General features: G+C 45.1%; 1 protein-coding gene across 1 annotated transcript in view; it reads left to right on the plus strand.

Annotated features, from left to right (window-relative positions):
* The first annotated feature begins 5,049 nt into the window (after nt 1-5,049).
* Nucleotides 5,050-9,722, plus strand: part of LOC101664360 (zinc finger protein 343-like) — a 108,695-nt gene continuing 104,022 nt past the window's right edge. The window contains exon 1 of the mRNA XM_045292458.1: nt 5,050-5,119. The gene's annotated coding sequence lies outside the window, so the exon portion shown is untranslated. The remainder of the gene's footprint in view (nt 5,120-9,722) is intronic.

The raw sequence follows: 9,722 nt of genomic DNA on the forward strand, positions 1-9,722 counted from the left end.
ATCATGACCCCAATTCTACCTTACAAATTTGGGTAGACTAGAGCATGTACATGGGTACAGATAAAAGCTGGAAACAAGGGGGAATCTTACTACCAGCAAGAGCCAGGTGTACAACTTGTCCTGGGAAGTGAACCTCCTCGATCCAGAAGACAGCTGTGACACCAGAGGAAAGGCAGTGGAGCATCAAGGACCACACAACCAGGAGGCTCAACATGAAATAGAGTGGTGGCCTTCTCAGCCCACAGAGCAAGTAAAGCCCAGTGCTTTCCAGAGATCTGGGGCAGGAGGCAGGCTTGTGGAATGGGGTGCCTCGGGGCCCTTCACTGGGGGATTGGAGCTGGATTTGCTGAGCCACAGAGCTGCAACTGAGCTCTCTTGTTTTGAGGCTTCCAGGGGGAACTTGGGTATTTATTAACAGCCCCGAAAGAGTTGTGCAACATATCCTGCCTGGACAACTATACCCTGAGCATTTCTCACCTGCATTATAACCTTCAGGGTTTGTTTGTTATTTTGTTTTAGAAACCCCTGGATGATGAATGAAAAACAAACAAAAAACAGACAGTGCCCCATAGCAGTTCTATAGGACAGTGTAGAATGTCCCATAGGTATTGCAAGGCTGTGAATCTTTATGGAAACTGATTCCCACAATTTTCCCCACAGAGTGAGTTGTGAGTTCAAACCACCAACCTTTTAAGTAACTTCTGAGTGCCTAACGACGATCCCCACCAGGTGTCCTGTGGTACATAGTGTAAGGTTAGTATATATCTATAGAATTAAGGGAAAGAAGAGAGCTACATCCTCACCCAGTGAGAGGAGACTCCCGCAAATCTCCAGCATCACCTCTTTGTACAGCTGCTTAGAGCTCGAACCTTTCCATTCTGCCTCTGTGGAGACGATGGTGACATCTTCAAATGTAGCTGGTTCCTAAGTCAATGTACACAGGCTCCATATCACCTTTCCCATTGAGAGGAGTTTAACAAGAGTCAGTAACTAAAGATGGTCATCGAATTCATTCAGAAAACAGTTGTCAATAATAGCAAGTCCTTAAAAAAAAATAGGAAGTCCTTGTGGTTGTGGCTGGATCCGTGGTGTGGTTTGGGGACAACAATCTATGGGGAATATCAGCAATGCGTAAAACACATCCTGGGGTGGAAGTGTGTGTGAGTTCACTGGACAATAACTTGGTGAAGGAATCTGACAAGATTCATAAATTAAAAGTCATTGCCATCATTGTGACGTATAAGAACTGCCACTGTGGGTTTCCAAGACTGTAAAACCTTCCTGGAGGAGAAAGCCCCATCTTTCTCCCACACAACCAACTGCTGACCTGTGGTGAACATCCCAAAGTATAAAACTTCCCAGCACCAAGGCTGTTCCTAACAACAATAAGTGCCTTTGAGAATTCATAATGGAGGGATTCAAGCCTGGGAGCCTACAGAATGGGCTGGAAAAGAACAGAATGGATCCCGGAGCTGGGACCTGCGCTACGTATTAAAGAATGGTGAGGATTTTAAGGAGACAATGGAAGTAAATTTCAACGAGAGAAATGTGGAAGTGTACGCTTGGCTCTGGAAAGTAATTGTTAAACAGTTCAGGAAACTCAATGGGATCTATCTTAGTTTATGAATTTATTTGACGAATATCTTTCATTTAAAAAGCTTGTTTCTCAATAACAAAAACAAAAATCTTAAAACTAAAAAGCTTGCGCTGCCCTGCAGCCCAGCAGGTCACTTTCTACCTGGGTTTCAAGCTTCGGTGGCTCAGGACTGCACCTTCAAAGAAAACAGGAACTGCGATCTTTCACAGTGTCTGGTGACAGCTACTCGAAATGAAAACGAAAGCCTCTCGGGCTGCCAGTTGAAGTATTAGTGAGTGGGATTTGTAAGGTCTGCTGCCCCCATTGTGTTACTCTTCATATTGCATTAACAATCTCAGGCTGTGCGTCATTGCGGGGAAACTACCACCAAGGGAGATAGGAGGAGGGCTCTATTCCCTAACTGATCCCAGAGGGAGTCTGGAAAGCTGGTCTTCCACGGTAGGAAAGCCTCCACTTTGGTCAGTTAGAGGTAAAGTCTAAGTACATGATCCTGCTTTAAATATCATTCCCACAGATTCTCCCCTAACAGCTGTGCTGCCTTCCAGCATAGGGTGGATTCGATCTCCGTATAGAAGCAGGCACCCTTTTGTTATCTCTTCCAGCATGTCACCCAACCCCCTCATACCTTTCTCCAATGCAGGTAATTAGGTTTCTTCACCTGTGAGCTCAGGGACCTTAAAGTAGATACCACTCACCTGTGACACATGTAACTACTGAATATGCATGTCTTATGGCGACCTATAAATGTCCCAAGACAGTAAAGATTCTCTCTCACTTCTCTTCGTTCCACGTGGTCCATAAAGAGCTGAGGTGAACATGCTACCATAAAATATGTCTGACTCTTTTATCTTACTCTCCTATCTTTCTTATCCTCTATGACTTTGCTCTCATCTTTATAGATTATCACTGCAGGGGTCTTTCTGGAGTAATGTGCTGCAGCCTTCATGCTGACAGTGTCGCTGAATTACATGCTGCCATGCTCCAAATGGACCCTCAGGAGGGCTGCCTGGACAGAAGAGCTGGAAGGTGGGGCCTTTTGCTTGGTGCAGGTGGTGGGTGTGGTGGTGAAGAAAAGACCTTTACTTGAGCTATTTGGACTTGACAGCAAACAGCTTTGGTGGGTGGAGTGGGAATCCACACCAACTGCCCCCATGACTTCAATGAGAGGAAAGTCACACACGCCTTCACTATGCAATGTTACCAGTGTGGATGCTTACCACCCGTTTGAGACGTTCCTAGGGAGGGTTACACAGAAATCTGATATTATTGAAGATACTGAGATTCAGCAGGAAATACTAGGTTCCTATTCAGGATAAGAAATAACTCTTGAATCAAGAGAACCTATTTGCGACTGTGCCAAAGATGCCTCTTAATTGAGGTGACCAAATTTTAACATTGGTAAAGCATTGGTAAAGTGGGATATCATTGACAGTGTTTGTGTGGGGGTGTTTCTTGATTAAAAATTTGGTCTTCCCGTTCTCCCGCCATTCCCTAGCTTGTCGAGCATTCTTTCCAAAAATAGGGACTTTTTAAAAATGCCACGGGACACGGGACAAATTGTTAAAAAGCGGGACGTCTGGCCACCTTACTCTTAAGACTATTTGGCAACTGACCTACCTGACTAAATGCTACAAATACCTCTAGCTGTGCTTGTAAGTCCCTAGAGGCTCTCCACCTTACTCCACTTCAGCCCAAAGGGGCTGAACTCCAGCTCCCTCAAATGACTAACCAGTCTCCAGAGGCCCTCACACCTCCAGCAAGGAACGTGCCAGAGGGAACTCAGCTTTCCCGTCAGTGGGTCACTAGAACATCTGTCCTTTCCAATGCTGCTGTTTCTCTGCCACCACTTGTTGTCATCCCTCCACTGTTGCTCACTGTCTCAGCAAAGTGTTCTAGGTCCTTGTGTCCTGAGTCAGGAAGTTTCTCAACACATTGATGTTGGGTCCATTGACATGGTCCATTCCCCACTCTTCCTCCTGGTGGCCCTGATATCCAACCTTCCAGTTCCTGAGATGACTCAATTTAAGCCCAGGTGGTTGGAAAACTAGCCAACCAATCAAAAGGATGGCCTGCAATAGAAGAGCCCTATGAGGTAACACATTGCCTCAGTCTGGAATCTTGGGCTCTATAAACAGCCATGGTGTTTCAATGGGCTAACACTGGGATGCCAGTTCCAGGGTCAGATGTTGAGCCCACCAGCTGCATCTTGGCTTTCTGTTTCTATCAAGACTGACATTTTTTGGAAACCCAGAGGGGCAGCTGTGCTCTGTCCTAGAGTCTGTAGTATAGTGTAGAATTAGGCTTGCTGACACTTCTAGTGATTAGTTGCAAAAATATAAACTCTGGACAACCAGCAAGAAAGGCAATAGCCAAGAAGACCAGTGAGCCCCTTCTTTCGTGGTAGTGAATTCATAGAATTGGCCAGCAGCTCTAGGGTGCATGTCTGTACCCACTCCCCCCAAAAAAAGAACCAATAAAAAACTTCTGCAACTCTTGGAGACAACCTAGTGCAACCAAGAAACTTTGGAAATGATGCAGTGCTCATTGTGTCAGGGGTGGACGAACCCTGAGAATCCTCATCCCTGGGATAAGCCAACACACACTTCTCAGAGAGTGGATGTATGCGAAGGCGTGTTTGATGCCTTTGAATCAGTTGGGTCCAGTGTGGCAGCCAGTGTATTTATCTGCCCCTTCACCATTCTTCCTCTTTCTCTTTCCTCATTGAATCCCAAGCAATTTTGAGCCGAGGGAAGGAGTTGAAAGTCACACATGCCTTCCCTACGCAATATTGTCCCCAACGTGGATACTTACCACCCCTGCCATGGCACTCTGGATTTCTTTTCTCTGTTTGAGACGTTCCTAGGGAGGGTTACACAGAAATCCGATATTATTGAAGATACTGAGATTCATCAGGAAATCCTAAGGTTACTACTCAGGATAAGAAATAACTGGGACAGAATGATTAGCCTGAGACGCAGAGGAACTGCCAAAGTTCTGGGCCCTGAAAAGGGGGTGTGCTCTCAACGTCTGGACCCTGGAGCAAGAAGCGGGATGCGGCTTGACCTGTGCGCAGGGCTGGCAAGTCACCTGCGGCCTGTGGGAGTCTGGGCACCGGCGGGAAACTGGGACGGAGGCCGGTTCCCACGGTGAGCCCACTAAGCGGAGGGGACGGTGGGCGCCTGCGGGGTCTCTAAGCCCGAGCGGTGCACACAGCAATGTCCAGATTTCCGCGTCGGTGCAAACACAATCAGGGTGTAAACGCACTCGGCGCCACGCGCGGGAAAAGCCCAGAGAAATGCCACTTCCGGCGGCCCACTGGCACCGTCTTCCCAAAATCCGCCACCGGAAGCGCCTGGGACGCCGCCCGCCCGGGATGGGCCTGGAGCTGCCACGCCTGCCCGCGTCCGCGCCGGGGGTCATTTCCGCGGGAGACGCTCTGACCCCAGGTGGACTCTGCGGGGGGGCGGCGCTCCGCTGGATGAATTCATGAAAGGTCGCGGCCTCCCTGGGGTCAGCGCGCAGGTGCGCCCGGGCCTGGGGACGTTTGAGCGGAGAGAGATCTGGGAGGTGGGAGAATCCCGAAAGGTTGGGGGGTCAAGGGCGGGGCCGGCGTGGGGGCAGGGCGGCTCGGTGGGACCCAGCCTTGAATCCTCCAGATTCTAGGGGGGGCCACCCCTGGGTTGGAACGGTGGCCGGAGGAGAGCGGGCCGCCCGGGCAGCGTCCTCCCGCCGCGGTGCAGGTGAGCTGCAGGTGAGGAGTTGGGCAAAAAGGCCAGCGGGGCAAAATGGCGCGAAAGCTTTTATTAAGGGAGACCCTCCTGAAGGGGAGGCGGGCGGTCCAGGACCCTGCTGCCTCAACGCTCTGCACGGTCTGGGCGCTCCAGGCAGAGTGGCTGCGAGCTTAGAGGCCATGCTTTGGAGGGCTGTGGTCCCGGTCCGTCTGCCCATCCTGTTTCTTTTTCCTGGATTTCGGACGAGGGCATTTTGTGCAATCAGAGGCTTTCGCTGGAGGCAGCGAGCATCAGCCCCCTGCGCATCCGATGTTGGAGTTGCAGCGTGATTGGGGGGTCTTGCTTCCTGGGAAGTGAAATGGAACAAGCCCGCCTTGGGGGTAAAATTCCTTTTACACGGAGTCACTTTGGGGCAAATTCATCCAGGGATGACACTGCCTTTCGATACCAGTGAATCCTGAGACGTCGGGGATAAACGATCCCGGGATGTCCGCCTGTTCCCTGTGAACCGAGCCTTCTTCGTCTCTGAATGAAAACCACTTAGTAACTGACACGTGTTGACATTTACCTGGAGCCAGGTACTAGTTTATAGTATAAAATTTGCTTGCTTTCATTGACATTTTGAAGCAGTTTGTGCGGTTGTGTTATGCCTTAGTTATACCACATGATAGCGGCTGTCGTTTATTTGAACCCGTAACTGTTAGAATGTCTTGATAATTTAGAAGAGTCTTTGTTCGGTCATAACCAGAATGCTAGAGTCTAAAAGTGATTCTTTGATTGCAGTCCGGCGTGTTCATTTCAGTCCATCTTTAAAGGCAAAACTCTCACTTATCATTTGCCTCAGACTTAAGCGTGGACAGAATCAGAAAGCAAAATTACTGTTCCTATTCGTTCGAGTTAGTGGGCATTACAGGGAACAGCATTGATGATAACAGCCTGGTTAATAAAATAAAAATAGTAATATCCTGGTAACAACATCAAAAGGAACAATGTTATTCGTTACAACGTTCTGATCTCAAGAACATGAGAGTCCATTCTAAAATCAATCACTCCTGGGACTTTCTGAGATGGGAGGGGGAAGGAGGCAGGTCATTCAGCAGTCCACAAGATGGCCTTCCAGTGGCTAGTGTGAGTCTGTCTCATTCCCTGCTGTATTTGTGTGGGAATTAAATCACTGATTCATCGGCAACTTTTTGTGGATTTCGGATTGTCTATTGAGTGTTTAGTATTATAAGCTTAACAGCCCCTATAGGGTTTTGGATGAACTCTACTAATGCATTAAAAATGCATGGTCCAATGAAAAGTTTCAGTATTAATAATAGGGGACCAGCAAGACCATTGTAATTAAGGTAGTGACCCCAGGAGACAAATTAGACATTTTTGGACTAAAGCAAGAGTTTCTCTCATGCAATAGTTTAGTTTGTTTAAGGAATAACAAATTCAAACTTTGTTTTGCAAAGCTACTTCAGCTAAGGACAATTTGTTCTGCCAATTTTTAAAGCGTGGCTTTTAATCTGGGAATATTTACATTAATTATACTAGAGAGGCCTTTCAAGCCAGGACTCAAGCCTGGTAATATTTACATTAATTGTACTAGAGAGGCCTTTCAAGCCAGGACTCAAGCCTGGGTGATGAGTGCACAGATACTGTGGCTGCAGCACCTGGTTGTTAGACAAATAGACAAGTAGGCGACAAGGCCAAAAGAGCAAGAAAACCACATTTCCGGGAAAACCTTAAAATACACTTGTGAAATAAACAATTTATAAACTATCAAGGGCCCATGAAGGAGGGGGGAGCGGTGAGGGAGGGGAAAAATGAGGACCTCATGCTGGGGGTTTAAGTGGAGAGGAAATGTTTTGAGAATGATGAGGGCAATGAATGTACAAATGCACTTTACACAGTTGATGTGTGTATGGATTGTGATAAGAGTTGTATGAGCCCCTAATAAAACGATTGAAAAAAAAAAGAAGCAAAAAAAAATACACTTGTGACCAATTGTAACACGGTTTAATAGTTTGATTACAATTTGCAACCTGAGATAACAATATTAAGAAACCGGAGATAGTTTAAGGGGTCTTTTGCGGAAGAAGGAACCTTTCATTCTGCGTCGGGCAGGGCAGACTTGGAATGTGAGTGGTGAGCTCAGGCAACAAGTCCATTCACCTTGACCGTGGTCAGAGTTGTGAGCATGGTGGTAAAGGGTCTTTATTAATGAGGTGTATGTCTAATGGACGTGAACCGCTTTCCAAGGACACAGGCACCGGGTTGGAATGGGCACACAGGTAGGCTGCTTGCTGGTGGCTGGGGTATTGCCTTCCTCAAGAATTTGTGGAGTTGGCGCTGGACAATCTGTAAGGTTTTCAGGGACTTCAGCAAATTACGATGATGAATCTCTGCTTGCAGGTATTCTTGGAACTGCCAAGGGGTTGGTGTCAGATGAACATAACACCTTTTCACAACTTTTTAGCCACATCCAAGTTTCACAATAAGGACAATAGTTCTAACAAGATAAAACAAAAATGTATACAGTTTGAAATGTACTAGCCTCATTTAAACATGATATTTATAGCTGAGCAAAACAAAAATATTTACTATTTTTATCTATGAAAAAAAAATTTTCTATGAAAGTGTGCACCTTATGCCTTTAAGACCAGTTTTGGACATCTAATTTTTTTTACTGCCTACTTATAGTGCTTTGAGGAGACAAGCCTATTCTTTGATGTGAAGAATCTTCATTCTGATGGGCACCTTGGGCGTCTGCATCCATAAGCAAACTCAAATCAGGACGGGCTGTCCATTAAGTCAGCAGCAACATGCAACATTTTACAGGCTCAAAAATCTTCTTTTCATCTGGTCGGGTTTTGGTTAGCTCAATGTGGGCTGCCTCCTTGGTCCCACAAGGGTGCCCATTGGTCCCCTTGCCTTTGATCATGGGCCCAGTCACACACTTTTAAAAACAATTTTAGCCCCCTTGGGCTACGCCAGGAGCTTCACCCAATCCATTCTCGTTGTCTTCTTTAGTTCCCGTGAACCAGGTTCTCAGGTGTTAGTGACCAAACTGAACTGGTTTTCTTTTGCGGCATTTCTTTCCACTTCCACACAACAAGTGGATCCAGGTGGTCACCTAGCAAGCACGTCAGGCTGCTTACAGACTCCTTTTAACGTTTAGTCCTGGAGAGGAGTGTTTCTTCGTGGCTTTAAATTATTTCAGCTTTAGGCACAAACCACTAGTTTAAAGTTTAGAAAAGTCAGAAGGGTTCCTTTTTCTTCTGGCAACAGCAATCTTTGCCAGTGTCTGCAAATGTCCAGAGCACTCAAAGCACTGGTGGGGCTTACCTTTTCAGTGCCTTCTTTGCAGGTGTGGCCTATAACCATTGAAAAAAACTAGACTTGATGGCTGAAAGCAAGTAGGCTTACAAATGTTCTATTCTTTTACTTTTCAATTATTTTTATCGGTTACTGTATTAATAGCAATAGTTTTTAAAAGTTTAGCCCTAGTAAAGCCACATTTTAAACTCAATTTTTAAACAAATTAAAACATATATTTTATTTTTTAAACATTTTTTTGCCTTTAAAAAATCATTTTATTGGAAAAAATAAAAAAATTAAAAAATAAATTTAAAAAATCATTTTATTGGAAGCTCTTACAGATATTACAACAATCCATAATTCGATTCGATCCAGCATAATTGTACAATTGCTACCACCATCAGTTTCAAAACATTTTCTTGCTTCTTGGACTCTTTGATATGTTTCCCTTTCTTTTTTTTATCATTTTATTAGGGTCAAATTTTTTTTAAATTTTAACTTTCAATTAAAACTTAACATTTGGCCTCAGGCTTTTGACTGGCTTAAGCCAGGGCAGAACACTCTATCAGCCACTCTGCTCAAGCAGCACGGTTTCTGCCAGATAGGTTTAAGGTGCCTTTTTGCCCCCTTAGCTTAAAACTTACATTTATTCCATTTATTTATATTGCCATCTTAGACAGGATTAACCAAAAATAACTTCTAGGAATTAAAACTTTAACTTTCCATGTTCTTTCTGGAACACAATTGAGTAAACAGTGTGGCTACAGCTGACCTCTGGTTGTGTAGCTGCAAGCAATTTTTACAAGTCTCACTGTTCAGGGGAACAAAAGATGGAGTGTTAACCCAGTAAAAAGATTCTATATAGTTCCAAATAGCATGGTTTGCATAATTATAAATAGTTGCATTTATACCTTTAGAACAATTTTTATGAGGACCCCAATTAACAATAGTGACAGAGTTATTAACTACATATGTACATATATATTTTTAATGTGGCTTTTGCCAGTGTAATTAATGCCACTCCTTTTCTTCAATTTTATAAGTGAAAACTTGACAAAATTTATTATTTTCTTTGCCAAGCTGTG

This window comes from Echinops telfairi, unplaced genomic scaffold (genome assembly GCF_000313985.2).
Source record: "Echinops telfairi isolate 266 unplaced genomic scaffold, ASM31398v2 ScPeMD7_655;HRSCAF=1070, whole genome shotgun sequence".
Classification (NCBI taxonomy): Eukaryota; Metazoa; Chordata; class Mammalia; order Afrosoricida; family Tenrecidae; genus Echinops; species Echinops telfairi.